We start from the raw sequence: 18486 nt of genomic DNA on the forward strand, positions 1-18486 counted from the left end.
CCGGCTGTGCTAGTGGACTGGCTGCACCCCATGCTGTGCGGAGCAGAAAGAAAGGGGAGGGCCCTGTTTTTCCAGGGCTGATTCAGGAAAGACTAAGCCCCCACACAAAAGGAAAAAGCTGAAATGCTGTACCGGTTGCTCCCAGCCCTGCCCTGCCTGGCAGGAACATTAACCACTGCAATGCTGAAATGCTGCCTAAGCTCCTGAAATGTATTCAATGTTGCTTCTGCCCAACTCCCCCCTCCCCTCCTGAGTCTTAAGCTTCCTCCTCTTAAGTTTCCTCCTTCACATGAACTGCAAAACAGTACAATTGTTTCTAAATGCTGCCCGAGCCTGGCAGAAAAGTGCAGAGCCAGCATGGGCCTGGCCCAGAACAGAACCTTAAACTTACTCAGCCACCTGAACCGCAAAACGCTACTAGGTTTTCAATGCTGCACAAGGGAAGACGAAGCTGCTCTGTGCCTGGCAGAAAAGGGAGGGCCGCCCACGCTGGCTCTCCCTTTTCTACCTGCCCCCACCCCTCCCTAGCCCTGCCTACCTTGCCTTCCACGCCCCCATTGTGTCCTGCTTCCTTAGCTGAGTCGCAGGTTCTTTGTTTTTATAGTACAGAAGTACTGGATGCCTGCCCCATAAATAAAACAGTTGGACAACCACATTTTAGCTGCTTCTAAATGTGTGCCTTGTATCAACTGACAACCTCAAATTATTTTCCAGTGCTAATCTGTAAATTAGCCTGAAGCCATGAACAAAGGTTAATTTATTCACTCGCCATTCAGCCAAGAACAAGCAAAATAACAAACGTGCACGATAGTATACGCGATGTGCAGCAAGAAATAGCTGACGGTAAACCGGAATGAAAAGGATCAATTCAGCAGCCAGTAAAGGTCCCGCCTCAGAATAAGTATAAATAAATAATCAGAAAAACGTGCTGGAGGTCACCAGGTGCCCTCACCACACCGTTAGATTAAGGTCCTGAGTTTAAGAGGATAAAAAGCGGCGGGAGATGGGGAGGGGAGGGCACGTCCTGCTCCAGGCGAAGTGAGAGAGAAACAAGAGAGTTCGAAACATATAAAATAAAATACATTCTGGAGTCTGGATGTGCTGGAAAACGACGGGCGCGTTGCTTAAGGTGCAGAGCCTCTAATCTTAGCAGTTCAGGAGTGAAAAGCCAAGCACTTACCTTCGGGGGGGGGTTTTTTGTTGTTGTTGTTTTTGTTTTTTTCCGTGTAGAGGCTCCGTGTCTTCCCGGGCAGAGCCCCGGCGCGACCCTGTAGCAACGGGCAGCGGCGCCGCAGTCAGCACCAGACCTTTCCGCTTCCTTCAGCAGCCGCTCTGCAAAGGCTCGCAGCGTTCGTGCAAGGCTGAGGGCTGCGGTGGGAAGGCGCCGCTAGCTGTCAAGTTTTCAGTCGGGTGGATCATGTGCTTGCTCGATCTTCCACCGGGGGAAAGCCGCGCACGTTGTAGGACAGGGTGCGGGGATGCGCTGACACCCAGCTGAAGCAGTTAAAAAAAAAAAAAAAAAAATCCATTCATAACAATCCTGCCTCCAGTCACACACGTACCCGCTTTGCAATTCGCTGCTCGGAACGTGTCATTCCTGTTCCTTCTGCCATTAAGTGCATTTTTCTCCCCGGGAGTTTGTTCACTTGTGAATGAGAAGTCCTGTGAGTCAATGGCGAGAAGCAGCGGAAACGATTTTTCTCTATGGTAATGGCAGTGGGTCCTATCGCAACTACTACCTCGTCCGCTGAGCTTTAATCAGTTACGATTCAGGTGGCAATTTCAGACGCCCAATGCAAGTTCATCCTGTGCACGTTGGCTGCAGATAACAACAGATTCTTAAAGAGATATTCTTCTTAAATTGTTCGGTTGAGCGTTTTTGTCTCCTCTGCGGTTGGTGCTGGGGGGGGGGGGGGCCGACGGAGACTCCATGGGAATTTGTGGCACGTGGGGTCGGAGAGGGGCACAGTCCGTTTCAGGGTGAGCAAGTGCTTTTCCCTTCCATTAATGAAAGTGGCCTACCAGACTGAAGTGAAAAGCTCCTCTGTTTCCCATCCTGCCCCCTCCCTCTCCCCCGTCCCTGTGGAGTAGTATAGAAAGCCCTTGTAGTTACACATTAAGGAACTTAATCAAGGCTATAAATTTTAAGCGATTAACTTTCTAACAAAGCCTAAGTCAGACCATTAAAAACATTTTTGTCAGTTTGCGTCCAATGAAAACAGAAAAATAGGGGCCAATGTAATAAGGTGTGCTGAGCAGAGCACATAGTGTAACCTGCATTTATGCACACTTTTTTTTTTTTTGTGCACAAACTTTACTGCCAATGCAGCAAGGAGTTTGCGCACAATAATGTGCATACAGATTACTGTCCTCTCATGCAGCTCCCATGCTAATGGTGGCATTAGCTGCTATCCCCCAGTGCAGAGAGGTGCACTGGCTTAGCTCATGTTTTCTTAGTGCTGAAAACTTATCTTCTAGTCAGAGGTAAAGTTTTCAGGGCTAATATGGGCATAAGCTGGAATTTCGGTTTTGGGACCTGTAGTTTGGTTTTATGCACAGAAAACATGTATTGTACACAAAGTATGATTTCTGTGCATAAAATATGATTTCTGTGCACAAAAATAGTTTTCTGTGTTGAAAGCATTTTTGTGCACATGCATATCCCAAAATGCCAGGGCCCCCTTCCTAAAATACAAAGGAACTGAAAAATTCATAATATGCATTTGCATTACATCCTTTTTGTTGACTAGATGGTATTATTATATCACTTGTTTGTTTACATTTGTTACCAGGCACTGGCCATCCCCTCACAGACACCACCTTGCAACCTTGGCATCACAAACAAGTAACTAAGGAGACAGGAAATGGGAATGCAGAATCATACCTCTAGCTAATGAACTGCTTCCCAATTGACACTTTTCCCAGTTAGTACAAACTAGCTCTAATTAGTGTGTGCTAACATCCAGTTAGCGCACACTAAGTCCCGTTAGTGCAAGCTAACACAAAATACCAATTTTTATAAAATTTTGTCTTTTTTTTTTTTCGTGGCCTTACCAAAACAAGACAAATTAGACAACTTTGTTGCCATTTTCTAATTAGAAATGACTGCACACCTCTAGAACACAGTACTTCAGGTGAGGCCTCACTTATGACCTGTAAAGAGGCATTGTCACCTTTTTCTACTAGGTATTCTGCTCCTTATTAGAGATGTGCATCGTTTTTTGTGTTCGTGTCGTTCTTCGTTTTTCGGCCGCCATGGAAAATGTCGTTTTTTTTCGGTTCGGGTCTTTTTTTTCGCTAACTCCTGTTAGTGCGCACTAACAAAAACCATTAGATTTTGTTAGTTTTTAAGATCATCTGACACTGTCACACCAAGGTCCCAATCCTGGTCAGTGCACATCAGCTCTTCACCACCTACCACATTCTGCTCCCGAAGTGCATGACTGCACTTTTAAGCATTGAATTTTAACTGCCAAATACTAGGCTACTCCTCAAATTTTCTCAGATTACTTTTCATTCTGTCTCTCCTTCACGGGTATCCACTCCGTTGTAGATCTTAGTGTCATCCGCGAAAAGGCAAACATTTCCCTACAACTCCTCCACAATATTGCTAACAAAGATATTGAACAGTCTGAGATATTCCTTTTCCCCACAGAAGGTAAAATGTGCACACAGCCTATGCAAAGGGCTGAGTGCACATTTTATTAACCTGAGTTTATATGTTAGGGCCTTACCTTCCCCTTTCCATACCTGAGATGGGAAGGGGGAAGGAAAGACTCTGCTGTATAGATAACTTCAATGTCTGGCTCAAAAAAATGGTGTAAAGAAAGAGGTTTTGGATACCTTGGAGGCTGGGGGCCTGTATGGTGCAATAGAAGATTATATGTAAGGATGGTCTACATTTGTCCTTGGCAGGAAAGAGGATGCTAAGGATATCAGGCATTGAACTAGAGGCCTAGGCAAGCATGCGATAGCTTTAGAAAATGACCCCCACAGCCTTTATAGGGCCTATGAAGGCCTTATAAATTTATATCACTATAGGAGGGCCAGCTAATAACTCGAGGTGAGGATTTGGTGGTGGTCTAGAGTTTAGGGGCCAGTTTTACATGCAGAGTGAGACATACGAATAGCACAGTACACCTCAGTGAAGATGTGACATCATTTGAAGTGAGGAAACACTCATAAAGATGAGATTTGAACAATGTTCTCTCGCCTTGCTTGATGGACGCTGCCACTTTTGTGGGTATAACCACTTTGTTTATTATAACTCATACTGTACACTCGTACCATTTTTGCTTTATATACAGCTGCTCATTTTTGTGTTTTGTTTTATTTAAAATAATAAATAACCACAGTCAATATATTATCCAATCCATATTAATTCATAATGTTTAAGCTCAACTTCAATTAAGTCATCATGCCCAAGCTGTCAAGCCACCAAGTTATCAGGACACTTTGTAAAAATTAGTTGCTTGTTAAGTACTCCAAGCTACTATGTAAAAATAAGTTGTAAAAATTAGTTGCCTGTTAAGTATTCTAAGTTACTCTCTAAAAATAAATTAAGTACTCTAAGTTATTAAGCTTTCCAAGTTACTCTGTATCTCCTAAGTTGTTAAGTTCTCCATGTTAGCCTGTAAAAATAAGCAGCCCATGTCTTATTTGCCTTCTCAGTTTTATGTGAACCGATGTGATATCTCGATCTAACGTCTGTATATAAAAACAAATAAATAAATATCTCAGAGAAAGGACAATAATTATGCCTGACTTTCTTGGTTACAGCATCCCTTTCATCTCTTCACCGCCGTCTTCTCTGTTGGACGGCGTCAATCATCGCTTCGTCAATATTTAAATGATTTATGACCAATCGTGCGTTCTAATGAAGTCGGTGCCCACCTCCTATGTTAGGTTACGTCATCACTTGCTATCCACTTGCCAAAATATATTTTCTATGAAATTACTGACCTCCCCACAATGTAATGTTGTGTAATCCTCATCCCAAGACCATTGTAATATATGTAATTTCCCTTTTGTTTCTTCACCATCACATGGCGTCAATGAATAATACACCCGTGTTTAAATGGCTCTTGACCAATCCCACTTCCTCCCAACTGCAATATCAGTCTCCTGTAATAAATTGTACCACCATTCCCCATTTTTTCCTACAAGGCTATCATGTTTCTGCATATAGAGTTCTAAATTGTGTTCTCTTGTAGGTCCGCTAAACCCCGATTTTTATGTCATATGTAGTCTTTCATGTCCATTTTTCCTATTACCAAAACTGAAAGTGTACTACTGGTGTATTGTGTGTAGTTCTTTTTCATGTCCATCTTCACTATTGCCAAAACCAGTGTTATGTGCCAAGTCCTTTTACGCGTCATCTTGAAGTGTTCCTCCATATCTAGTTTTCAATCACTTCCATATAAAATCCTTTTATATTCTTGATAAAAAAAATATGAAGATCTTTGAAAATGTATTTTCTTAATAAGTATGTGTTATATTTCGGGGATGTTAGTTTGGAATCACTACTTGGATGCACAACTCCTCTTTTAACAAGATGCTGTCTTGGCAATTATTGCTACATGTTATGAGAATCAGATGTGATCAAACCCTTCCTGTATACATTAATAGAACACTGACCACTTGACTTCTCTATTAAGACCCCCTCAGATGTACTGATTTTCAATGAAAAATTAACTTCTGCTCTAACTAAAGCAGCTTCAAATTGTAATCACCTCCTCTTCGTGATTGCTGAATTTGTAACAATCCTGCAGCTTTGACATCTTCTAGCCTATGTGATGCTGCCACCCAATGTTCTTCTAGTGGTGCTCCAATCTTCTGATGCAACTCAAATGTTCTTGGATACGTGTTTTTAATTTATGTGTGGTTTTACCAATATATACCAGATAACATGGGCACCAAATTGCATAGATTATTCAATGCCAAGAAGTGTTCGGTCATGCATTTGTGATGCGATAATCCAAAAGAGGTGTATGTGAAGGGGGTTGAAAGAATAATGTGCACAGACTGGGAGATAGACCTTGGGGTGATAGTGTCTAGCAATCTGAAGGTGGCAAAGCAATATGACAAGGCGATAGCTGAAACCAGAATAATGCTGGACTGCAAAGAGAGAGGAATAACCAGTAAGAAAAAGGAGGTGATAATGCCCTTGTACAGGTCCTTGGTGAGGCCTCACCTGGAGTACTGTGTTCTGTTCTAGAGACTGTATCTCAAAAAGGATAGAGACAGGATGGTGGAGGTCCAGAGAGGAGCAACCAAAATAGTGTATGGTCTGCATTAGAAGATTTATGAAGAGAGGCTGAGGGATCTGAATATGTATACCCTGGAAGAGAGGAGGTGCAGAGGAGATATGATGCAGACCTTCTGATACCTGAAAGGTTTTGATGATGCATGTTCCTCAAATCTTTTCTGTAGGAAGGCAAACCGTAGAATTAGGGGTCACAATATGAAACTTCTGGGGAGACAACTCAGAACCAACATCGGGAAATATTTCTTCACAGAGAGGGTGGTGGATGCCTGGAATGCGCTTTCAGAAGAGGTGGTGAAGACAAAAACAGTAATCAAATTCAAAAAGGCACGGGATAAACACTGTGGATCCCTAAAGGCTAGAGTTGGAAATTAGGAAAAAGATGCATGGAGAATAACTAGCATGGAGCGGCAGCTATTACCCCTAACAGATTACTTCTTATGGTAGTAACTGCCCTTAACCAATTAGCTTACAAGATTTTGATGCAAGTGCAGCATCGCTCTCCTCTTCAACAGTGAGGGGGATTCTGATGACAGTCAAGGCTGGGCCCTGACTTTTATGGTCCAGGGTACTGATTCTCAGACATTAGGGAAAAAGCGCAAGACCGCTTCTACGACCAGGTCCTAATGCAAAGCATGTTCAAGCAGCAGCATTGTATAAATTATCAGGAAGGATACTCGCCCTGTAAAAATGTTGCTAGCAGTAATTGTGTTATGGTTTTGATTATTAATATTACTACCCTTAATATAAGGCTTGGGGGTACCCTGCACGGAGCGGCAGTTACTACCATAAGAAGCTTGCTGGGCAGACTGGATGGACCATTTGGTCTTTTTCTGCCATCATTACTATGTTGCTATGCTTAACTCCAGATGCATTAGCATACCATTTGCTTATTGCATCGGGAGTTGCTTCTTTTTTTTTTTTTTTACCTTGCGGGTTAAGAACTATGCACTGAATTTCAGTGCACTGTTTTACCATGTTTCTTCTTATGTCGGGCCCACAGTGAGAAACTTAGTTTCACTCTTGACCTTTTTTTCTGGCCTGCAGAGAAGCAAATGTCTGGCACTTAAACACTCTTATTCTATTCCAATCAGGGCAGAAGTGAAAGGAAGGGCAGAGAGAGCAGGGGGAGTGATGTAGAAGAGTGATAAACTAAATTGCAAGCTCCACAAACAGGAACTGTCTTTATGTGTCTGCACAGTGCTGTGTACATCTTGTACTATGTATTGAGAATTATTTGTAACCTGCTCTGATGTATATGAAATTGTGGGATATCAAGCTGTGATAAATAAGTAAATAGTGAGCTTTCCTATATGGTGACACAACAAATAGAATAATTTATTACTTGAATGATTGTTTTTTTTTTAATAAAAATGTTTGAATTTATTGAAACACCAGCTTTGGTTTTTCCTTATGATAAGGAAGAACTGGAGATTAAAATTTAAAAATAGATTTTCAGATGGACTTACCGTAATTGTGGCCAGGAAAGGGGAATGCTGGAATAAGGAAGGGTTAATGCCACCTTATGATATGGCTTATAAACAGGTAGTGTAGAAGCACAGAGCAGCTAAGTGGTCTCAAGACATTAAAGACTGTTGTCTTGCAATCCTATGGAAACAACACTGCATGCTAATTAGCATAAATTCCCTACCTATTATATATTTGGAAAGCTCTAGAGAGGCTTAAACAAGACTTGGTGGCTGTCAAAACAATAGATTCAGGCGCAATCAGCTTGGATGTCCAAAACTGAAAGCAATGGATAGGAGGCTAGGTGTGCTCTGTTAAAATAAACAGGTATAACATGCAGGTTGAGGTTATTTACCCGCTGGTCTCTTTAACCATGGACTGAGGTCACTCTTCTACTGTAAATCAGAGAAAAGGAGCAGAGACAGTAAGTTTGGCTTTCAGAAGGAATATGATTAGGAGTCAAATTTAATTAAACTAGAATACAATTGTACTTGCTTGATCAACATCAGATATGCACAAAGGTGGGGAGGCCAGTGCAATGTGGAAGATCAGGGTTTTATTTCTCGGCCTTCTGCTGCTTGGTGCAGCCAGAACCAGGGACGTTGCGGAGGCCCAGCAATTGTTCGAGGGTGACACCCAATAGCGTGCACATGCACCAGGGTCCAGAAGTAGCTGTGGTCCAAAGGATTGTCTATGTTATTAATTTATTTAAAATGTCTTATATCCTGCAATTCTACCATAAACATTCACAGTATTTTAAAACATACAAACATAAAAACAGCCAACAACAAGGATAAACTTATATTTAAAGCTCATGCACCATAGGTCTGAACAAATAGAAAAGCTGTGACCTGTTAGTCTTGTTCCCCACGAATTACTATTGGTAATAAATTCCATAAATACGGAGCCATTAAGGAAAAAGCTTTAGCGCTACTTCTCTGTAGGTGGAAGGCAGTAGCAGAAAGCATTGTCACATTAACAGGGATGAGGAGCGAAGATTTCTTGAGGGAGTAAACCGTGATAATTTATCTGACAAACGATGATCTTCTATATACAGTGCTTCATGAATAATAGTATGCCATTTAAATTCAGTTCTCTTTTCAATAGGTAACCAAAGCAATTTTTTTTTTTAAATAATTACGTAGGCCTTATTAGCACGGGCTGCAGGGGATCTTAATGTGGGCAAGGAAGATGTCAATGCAGGGGCTCTCTCCCCAACTGTTCCCCCCCCCCCCCCCCCGTCCTACCCTACTGGCAAGCCAAACTCTTCCATCCCTCCTCCCAAGTGAAGCCAGACCATGACCTCCAAAGAAACTCCTGCATTTTCCTTCCTACAAGCACCCCCTTCCCCAGGACTGGAAGAGGAAGCGAGGGGCCCATCCTTATCCTACTGGTCTGCCGGTCTATTCCTGAATGGTGGCTTTTCTGCATGGTCATTTCCCACATAAATGTATTAGCAGATGACGGTTAAGGAACAAGCTTGTTAGCTACAGCAAGCTTTAGAAGATAAACCCCTGCCCTCTCTGAGGCAAGAACATATTGTGCCTGTGTATAATACGTTCATGTTGTAAAATTTACGGTGCTGGGAGAATGCTAAAGTAATCCCGAGTGGCAAGATCTTATAAAATCTTTCAGTATGATTTTGGGATTTGTTCTGTTTGAACTGAGGCAAATATAATTACAATAGACCTTTGTGTAAAAAAATTACGTCCACGCCCGTTGTTTTGTATTGTTTTATTTAACATGCAAACAGGTTGCAAGAAATTATGCTAGCAATGGGGTTCGTCTCTTGATAGTTATACTGAGGTGGTTACAGCCCTCCTAATGCAGTAATGTTAGAACATCTCCATCAGGACTAGGATTCTATCCACTGATTATTCTATTGCAAATGTTAGCTGTTGTTACAGCGAGGAATTTACCTTTGAATTCTGTTGCTTGGCATTAGTTTCTAGGGGCCACTTCCTATATAGGATCAACCAGAAAAGAAAATAGTCCCAGATTAATATTGGTATAGGATATACAGTTTTAGCAGACTGCAGTCTATTTTGCATCCTCAGAGCTCAGGAACCTCTTTTTTTTTTTTTTTTAGAAGTAATATCATGTGCGGCATCTCTAGTTATAGAGACTGCAAAAGCATCGTTGTGACATTCAGCTAGTAATGAAAAATGGAACTTTACCCAGAGGGAACACTTTAAATATGTTTGTCGAAGGAAACAGAAATGAAGAAAGAATGTAAATTTGGCTTCTAATAAAAGTCTGTTTCTGCTTGTGACATGGATGTATGTTCTTTAATGATTCCAACATAAGCACAGGGTAAAGCATTTAATCTATTTGGCGTTAGCTTTTAAGTATATGCCCAGATAGAGAGTAAGCATTTGCAATTTTCAGCAAGTTCCAAACTTTTCCCAATATTTTCTACTCCTATTATAGATTTTTGTCCTTTCATATCTAAACATATATCTCTCCGTATGTAATTTGAGTCAGCACACGTTACTAATCAAAATACGTGATACGCTAAAGGTTTAATATTTTTTTTTAGCTAAATTATCACAAAGAGGTCTATTTATCAACGTGTGTTAAATATGCACATTAACACACAATTGTAACGCATATATTAGCATCACAGCTAATGTATGATTCTCTAAAAAGTGAAAACGCTCTTAGTGTGAATGCACGTTAAAAGCGCTGCTACCACACACACATTAAAACTGTGTATTAATGCACATATTTAATGCAAACGTTTAACTCTAGAGGTGTTACATTTAAATGTGCTGTTATCATAATTCTGAATATTAATCAGCTCATATAAATGTTAATGCAAAGATCTGTATTAATTGAAAAAAAAAAAATCCATGGGACAATTAAATCGACAATGCATTACTAGGTGAATTTTAGAAGTCTGACGTGCACCAAAACCGGGAGATATGTGAATATGTTGGGCCAGAGCACACCGAACAGATTTTAAAAGCCACCCGAGTGCATGCGTATCTATCTCCCGATATGTGCACAAATAAAAAGTTCCAAAAAAGGGGCAGGGCACGGGTGTGGTCTGGGTGGGGCATGAGCATTTCTGGAACCCGCACGTAAAAACCTGCTCGCACAAGCGTGCGCTGGGGTCTCCTACTGCATAACTTTACTTCTGCTATGGATGGCGGGTAAGTCATAAAACAAAAAAATATAGGCATGTCAGCAGGGTTTTAAGGGTCGGGTTAAGAGGCGAAAAGGAAGGCTATTTAAATAGGGGGGATAGGAAGCCCTATCCCTTACCCGGGCAAACTAGGAATGAAGTGGTTTAACTGGTAATTGCACTGGTGCACATTTCTATTAAAATTCCCCCACTTACACGATAGAGGCAGCATTTGCCCGCACGTGCGCGTCCATATAAAATTGAGTGCACGTGTACGCACGTTCAGCCTATTTTATATCATGCGCGCATAGACGCGTATATGTTACAAAATGGCCGCATCTCTGTACGCGAGCAGGCATAAGCCCGTACTTGTGCGCCTGTATGCTGGTATTAAAGTTAAACGCCTTTTACCGCTTTAATGCGTATTCAGCTCTAATGCAGGCATTTAAAAAGTATTAACACATTAACTCTGTTTAGATAATAGAGACCTTAATGCCTATGCAAGGCAGTGTATAAGAAACGCCAGAACACCTTAAAAGACCGGCCACAGCTATCTGGCCCTGTCCTCCTTATCAGCCATTACAGCAAAGGATTCTGGGCGAGAAAGAATCACTGCAGCCTTGGATAAGAAGGCAGGGCCCAGAAGGCAGGGGAGGCCTCAGGGAGAAGGCAGGAAGCCAGCATATGCGAGACTGCTGAGGTAAGCTGCCTCTACGCTATATTTTGGTTTTTGCTTGTAAATAGTTTGCTTGTGTAGAACCAGCTGGAGTTTGGGCTCCTATTTGTACTCCTGGTTGTTTCCCCACTCCTGGCAGGCTCCCAAGCGACCACAGCTGCCTTTAATAGAAAAATATCTTTGGAGCCATAAGGGTTGCCACTTCTTATCATATTTGTTCAGTCCTGGTTTCCCAGGGCAGGACAATGATCACATGCTGACATGAAGTTAAATGATCAGTGGTGAATGCGGATTACACATTGACCCTTTGATTCAGTAAGCAATAAAACAGCGGGCCAAGAGAGACAGTTTCATTAGATTTTCACCTGCGCAAGACGTGAGCTTTGTATCTCCTCTGGTATAATTGTGTATGATTTTCCTATAATTGTGGGCCAAATGTATATTTTTTGTTGTCATGTAATATTTTTTTAGCTGGATTTCTTTTTTTCCCTTTTTATATGTTAATCACTGGTTGTGATTCAAGATTAATTCTTATATTTATTTAAAAATATCAATAAATATTAAATTGAAAAAAAAAAAAGAAGTGAGTATGGCAGCATTGTAGGCAGGTACTTCAGATCTCAAAGTGGGAACTATTTACACTTTTCTATATGCATATACACTTTTCTATATACTTCAGTGAGTCAGTGACACCAATTTTGATTTATCTTGATGAAATGTATATTGGAAAAAATTAAAATTTATAAAATGCAAAAATTAATAAGTCATATATTTGCTTTCTGTGCCCATTAGGTACATTTTTTCTGTGCTCTTAATTCAAAGGGTTTGTTTAGGTGTGTCACAAGGCCCTGGGGAAAGTGAAAGCCAGCTAATTCAGTCCAATTCCAGTTTGTTTGTTTGTTTCCAGTTTGAATAAACTCATAGGCTGAAAATATACAGCTGAATAAATACATCTGAGTCAGATCCTCACCCCCAAGCCAGGTTCCTCCTCAGAGGCAGAGAACGAAATAAAACCCGCACTGAACAGTGCCTTTATTATACTCCTTAGCCAATCACGTAACCATTTATTTTATTTTTAACATAAATCAAATTTACTGTGAATTTATGGGAATGTATCTTTACAATAATACAATCTGATTCTTCAGTTGTGCTGTACGACACATCAGAGGAAAAACTGAGTGACTACGAGCACCTGAGAAGGATGATTACAGTAAAGAACAGGAATTTTATATTTTTTCCAGGGATAACATACCCCGCCTCCCCTCCCCCCCCCCCCCCCCCCCCACACACACACATACAATAATTATTTTGTGACGGAGGGTGGCAGTGGAAGAAATACATGAGGAGTGCATTTTTGCACTGGCTAGTACATACCCACCCACCCTACTTCAGTTCTCTTACTGTCCTCCTCCATTCCCCACACCACCCAGATGCGACTCTCTCTCCTCCTCCAGCCACCCCCTGCAGCACTCTCATGCTTTCTTCTCCCCAATTTTTTACTCTCTCCTTCTCCTCTCCTTTATCCTTCAGCTTTCTCTTCTTCCTCCCCCTCATTCTGTGGCTTCTCTCCCGCTCACTCTCTTCTCAGCCCATCTGTTATGACTGAGGACCCGGCTGGGCCTGGTGAACCCCCACGGGGGCGGCCCAGGACTTCAGGCAAGGCAAGACAGAGCTGGCCTGTACCAGCCACCTCCCCCCACAGGTTGGGCCCTTGGGTTCTGGTGGCCTGCGAGACTTAGGCTGTGGATGAAGTTGAAGTGCAGGCTGGAACTTGGAGTCTGAAATGGTGCAGGACTGGAATCAGAGGCAAGGCTGGGACCAGAGACGGTGCAGGACTGGAGTTCAGGAACAGAGTGCAGGTAAGAGTGGAACTCTGGAACAGTATAGACATACTGGGCAAACTGGGACAGGGCAAAGTATTGGCAATAAAAAGGAGCAGACATCAGGGATAGGACTAGGCAAGGTAAGACCAGATCAGACGAGGACAGGACAGAATAGGAAAAGAACACAGAGACCCGAAGGCAGGAGGCTAGATCGAAGGTCTGAAAAGGCCACAAGGCAAGGCTACAGCAGAAGGCCTGAAAAGACCACAGAGCAAGGCTAGAGCAGAAGGCCTGAGAGACCACAGAGCAAGGCTAGAGCAGAAGGCCTGAAAAGACCACAGAGCAAGGCTACAGCAGAAGGCCTGAGAGACCACAGAGCAAGGCTAGAGCAGAAGGCCTGAAAAGACCACAGAGCAAGGCTACAGCAGAAGGCCTGAGGGACCACAGAGCAAGGCTAGAGCAGAAGGCCTGAGAGACCACAGAGCAAGGCTACAGCAGAAGGCCTGAAAAGACCACAGAGCAAGGCTAGAGCAGAAGGCCTGAGAGACCACAAGGCAAGGCTGGAAGGTCTGGAGGCCAGAGAGAAGTCCAAGGTAGGATAGGGACAAGCAGAGAGCCAAGGAAACTCAATGACAAGGCACTGGGCTTTGCAAGAGGCAGGGTTAAGTAGGCTGAGCTCTGCTGAGACATGGGATAACTGAGACTATGTTTGAAGCAAGAGTATATGTAGCTCCATAGGGACCCCTGATGATTGGGAGGCTACACAACAGGCAGGATTCCAACACCATCTCTCTTCATCCCTCTCAGTCTCTCTCGCTGTCCTTCCCCCTCACTCTTCACACTCTTCTCCCAGTCCAAAATGCATCCTCTTCATGCCCCAATCGAGGCTGAAGATGCTTCTGCCACCTCCTGCTTCCTAGGCTGTCTCGCAAGTCGAGAAAATGCACTCACCCCAGTCAAGCAGACAAGTGCATTTTTAAAAACCTGCAACAAAACATGCATTATGTCTTGTTTGCAGTGTATTGTCGATTAGTTTTGTTTTCTGTTTATTTTATTATTATATTTATATGTAAACTGTTTAGCATTGATTTTCTATTGTAAGCAGTATATAAAGATTTTTAATAAATAATGTGCATCATTTTTTCTTGTATGTGATCTGTGCTTAAAACACATCACAATTTTCCATTTGCAATTTGACAAGTGTTTCTTTTAAGACTGAGCTAGATAATCGTGAGGCAATGAGCAAAGTATGTCATAACCTTTCAAATGTGCTGTTATTTCATGAATGCGCTCTGATTAATCAGAATCCTCAATTTCCTGAGAGTCCAAACATGTACAACAGCTTTGCAAAGCCTACTAGCCTTGGTGCAGCAGCTTTTCGGCAAGGGAGAAAGTCCTCAAAATGAAAGAGACAGTGATGAAACACAGAGCATGTGCTTGCTTTGGCAGTTTATTTACTAATATTAGAACGATACAGAGATTAAACATAGCCCCTGCACAAGGATGATACACAAATTCGTGAAGCATTCCATATTTACAAAAACATAGAATATGATGGCACATAAACACCATACTGTCCATCCAGTCTGCCAATCCACATCTTCTGCTCACCTTTATAGCCTCTTCCTATCTCTCAGAGATTCTCTATGCTTGTCCCATGTATTCTTGAATTCTAATATGTTCCTCGTCTCCACCACCCTTTCTGTAAAGAAATATTTCCTTAGACTCCTGAGTCTATTCCCGTTCACCCTTATCCCATGACTTCCAGAGCCTCCTTTCCATTGAAAAAGGCACAACACCTCCTTTGCATTTATTCCTTGGATGTTTTTAAATGCCTCTAGCATATCTCCCCCATTCTCTCTTGCAGGGTAAACATATTTAGATTTTTAAGTCTATCCCCATATGCTTTACGATGAAAACCATTGACCATTTTTATAGCTGCCTTTGGGACCAAATCTATTAGGTTTATATCCTTTTGAAGGTACAGCCTTTAGAACTGTTTACAGTACTCCAAATGAGGTCTCAACAGAGAGTTATACATAGGCATTATTACCTTTTTCCTCTCCCTGTGCACCTAAACATACTTATGGCTTTTGCCTTGCCTTATCTACTTGTTTGGCCCCCTTAAGATAATCAGATATGATCACCCCCTGTAATGAAATTATTTAGCTTGAATATGATTATTCTAGCCAAGGCTTTTAGTGGATTGAAAGTTCTCATACTTACACAAATCACATGACTGTAACGACTGTAACAACTGTGAGAACACCAGATGTGCAGAGTCTGGTGTGAGGGAATTAGATTTGCAAGAGAAAGCCTGGACTGTGTTTTGGTAAAATCACCTGCATTTCTTAAAACATGTTTTCAGATATACAAACAGAAAGGTTATAACTAACAGAGGTAGGGGGAGGGAAATGGCAGACAGACAACAAGAGAGAATCCTCGCTGACAGAAGCAATTCAGCTGCCCTAATAACAATAGAAGAAAGCATTTGTACTATATTATTATCATTGCAATTATTGCCTTTGCATATCTGTGTATTCTGCCTGGCTTTCTGGAATGTAATTTAGCATTCATAATAAACACTGCTAATCCTGGTATCTATTGTGTATTGATTCAGTGTATGAATAAGTGTGTGAGTATGGCTTTGTGTTTTCCTACATAAAGAACCTACAACTCTCCAATAAAAGAGAGCAGGGCACAACATGTACGGGAAACGAACACGGGAAGAGAGGGGTGGGGGACAAGGGCAAGGGATGATTCTAGAGGCAGGACCTAGGATATGACCTAAGTAGATGACAAGGTAGGAAAGAGGAGACAGGCAGAGTAGTAATACTAGAGGTTAGGAGGAGTTAGGGAGGAAGGGGCGGGATTCAGGCATGGATCGGTAGCCTTCCCTTAAATACAGCAACCTGCTCCTGATTCTCCCTTTTGCTCCAGCCATCCCTGCTCTTCGCTGGCTCTGCTCCCAGCTCCATTGTGAGGCCATGTTGTTGCAGTTTTTGGTTTCATCTGTAAAAAGGCAAACCTTTCCCAATAGCCCTTCTGCAATATCACTTACAAAAATGCTGCAGAGACTAAGACCAAGGACTGATCCCTGTAACACATCACTGGTAACTCCCCCTTCTTCAGAATGAACTCTGTTTACCCCTCTACCCTTTGTCATTTTTTTTTTTATCAACTTTTTATTGAGCTGTATAACCATGGCATCTTAACAGTAACAATGTGTGAAGGAGTGTCCCTGAAAACCTTCTTTAACCAAAGCTGGACCGGATGTCTGGCCTAGTCCACCTTAAAAAGTGTAAAGCAACCAGGTAGTTGTAAGGTGGGCCTTGACAGCAGGGTTACCAGCACAGCCCTAGGAGAAGGAAGACAGGCCACAGGGACTCCAGGAGAAGGAAGATCCTGTAACATTTCCGTCCTATCTATGAATAAGAAGGGAAAGGCAGCCCCTTTCACATAGCTGGCCTACGTCTAGTGAGAAAAGGTGAATGTTTTAACCTGAAGTTGTGTTGCTGAGAGAGAGCAGACTGTTGAGGTTTTTTTTCTGCACTGTAAATAAAACACTTGAAAAAGCCTCCGACCACTCATGCCATTTTATAAATGCGATAAAGATTGTAACTGTACAAATACTGTAATAACATGCAAAAAAGAAAGCCTCATATATAATCAGTCATTTCTTAGAATTTTTCTATGATTATTATGTCTCCATTCTACTATCATCAATCATACAACCATGCATACTTTCACATTCATACATTTCCACATATCAACTGTCTAACAATCCTGGCTACTGTGCTGTGCGACCCTCCTGCCTGCAGCTGAGCTGTGCAGGCTTACCTCAGAGGCACACGAGGCAGCCCTGCCAATGCCTTAGAAGCCTGCCTCATCAAGTCTCCCTTGCTCCGTGCTGTGGCCACCCCTGTGTTTTATTCTGTCTTGTCCTGGTTCCTGTTTTCAGTGTGGCCTGGTAGAGGTCTTCTTGTCTTGCCTTGCTCCTGTTTGCGTCGTGTCCTGTTAGAGGCCCGTATTGCCCCGTCTTTGTTCCTTTCTGTTTCCCTAGCTCCTGTGGAGACTCCCAGTGGTCCTCCTGCCTATTCCTGCTCCCTTTTCCTGCGTGGCCTCCCAGTGGCCTTTGCTAGTTTTTTTTTGTCCTTCTTTGTCTGATCCCCGTCGTGCCCTACAGTCTGTTTTGCCCTGCCCTGGTCCTGCCCCTGTACTGGCCTTGGTTTCTTGTTTGACCTGCCCTTAATTTTCCTTGTTCCTGTCTTTGTCCCTCTGGCATCTTGTCCGTCTGGTCCCCGCCTTGCCTTGCACTCTGTTCCAGTTTTGACCTGCCTTTGCTCCGTGTTCATTTCCCCATTCCTGTCTCCTTGTCTGCCCCGTCATTCCTCTGCCTTGGGCTGACTTCTCATTCATGACCTGGCCTGACCTTCGACACCGCTTTGCTCGCTGCCTGCCCAGCCTCGGCCTGCCTCGTCTTTGCGTATACTCCTGCCCTAAGGGCACCACCAGCGAAGTCCTGCCAGCCCCCAGTACCTGCGGGCTGAACCCACGGGGGAGGTAGCTGGTCAGGCAGAAGACCTGTGTGTCCTGTGCTGCTTCTGCCTGGGGATCACCTTTAACCAGCCTGCATGGCAGTGACAAACTATTTCTTCAAATTTAATAGTACCGCAAAGCACAATATCTATAGAATTTCATGGAGAAGAAATATTTGAAAGTCATACTGAACCCATTCAAATGTATTAGCTTCAGCTACACTGCCAATAAAAATCCCTTGATATTTCTGAGGCACATTTTTAATAAAGGGATTCCAATGTTTCCAAAAATTTCTTGAAACTTTTTAATGCATTCTTCTCTATATTTATTTTCTCCATTAGCAAAACATCAAGCATTTGCTTAAACCAGAATGTTTTGGTAGGTACAACCTCCCCTATCCAGTGGAACATATTGGGCCAGATTTTCAAAGGGTTATGCGCGTAAATCCTCAGGATTTACGCGCGTAACCACTCCTGCGGGCGCCGAGCCTATTTTGCATAGGCCCGGCGACGTGCGCAAGCCCCGGGACGCATGTACGTCCCGGGGCTTTGTGAAAGGGGCGGGGCGGGGGCGGGGGCGGGACCGAGGC

At 42.8% G+C, this 18486-nt stretch overlaps 1 protein-coding gene and 1 non-coding gene across 2 annotated transcripts in view; one reads left to right on the plus strand and one right to left on the minus strand.

The window, feature by feature from the left end:
• PDE4B (phosphodiesterase 4B) overlaps nt 1-457 on the minus strand; it is a 560125-nt gene extending 559668 nt beyond the window's left edge. Inside the window, exon 1 of the mRNA XM_029617533.1 lies at nt 392-457. The gene's annotated coding sequence lies outside the window, so the exon portion shown is untranslated. The remainder of the gene's footprint in view (nt 1-391) is intronic.
• Nucleotides 458-14791: 14334 nt separating this feature from the next.
• LOC115100490 lies at nt 14792-14896 on the plus strand. The gene has a single exon (XR_003859101.1). It is a non-coding gene; the product is annotated as a U6 spliceosomal RNA (small nuclear RNA).
• The last annotated feature ends 3590 nt before the right edge of the window (nt 14897-18486 follow it).

The sequence above is a fragment of the Rhinatrema bivittatum genome, chromosome 10, assembly GCF_901001135.1.
Source record: "Rhinatrema bivittatum chromosome 10, aRhiBiv1.1, whole genome shotgun sequence".
Lineage (NCBI taxonomy): Eukaryota > Metazoa > Chordata > Amphibia > Gymnophiona > Rhinatrematidae > Rhinatrema > Rhinatrema bivittatum.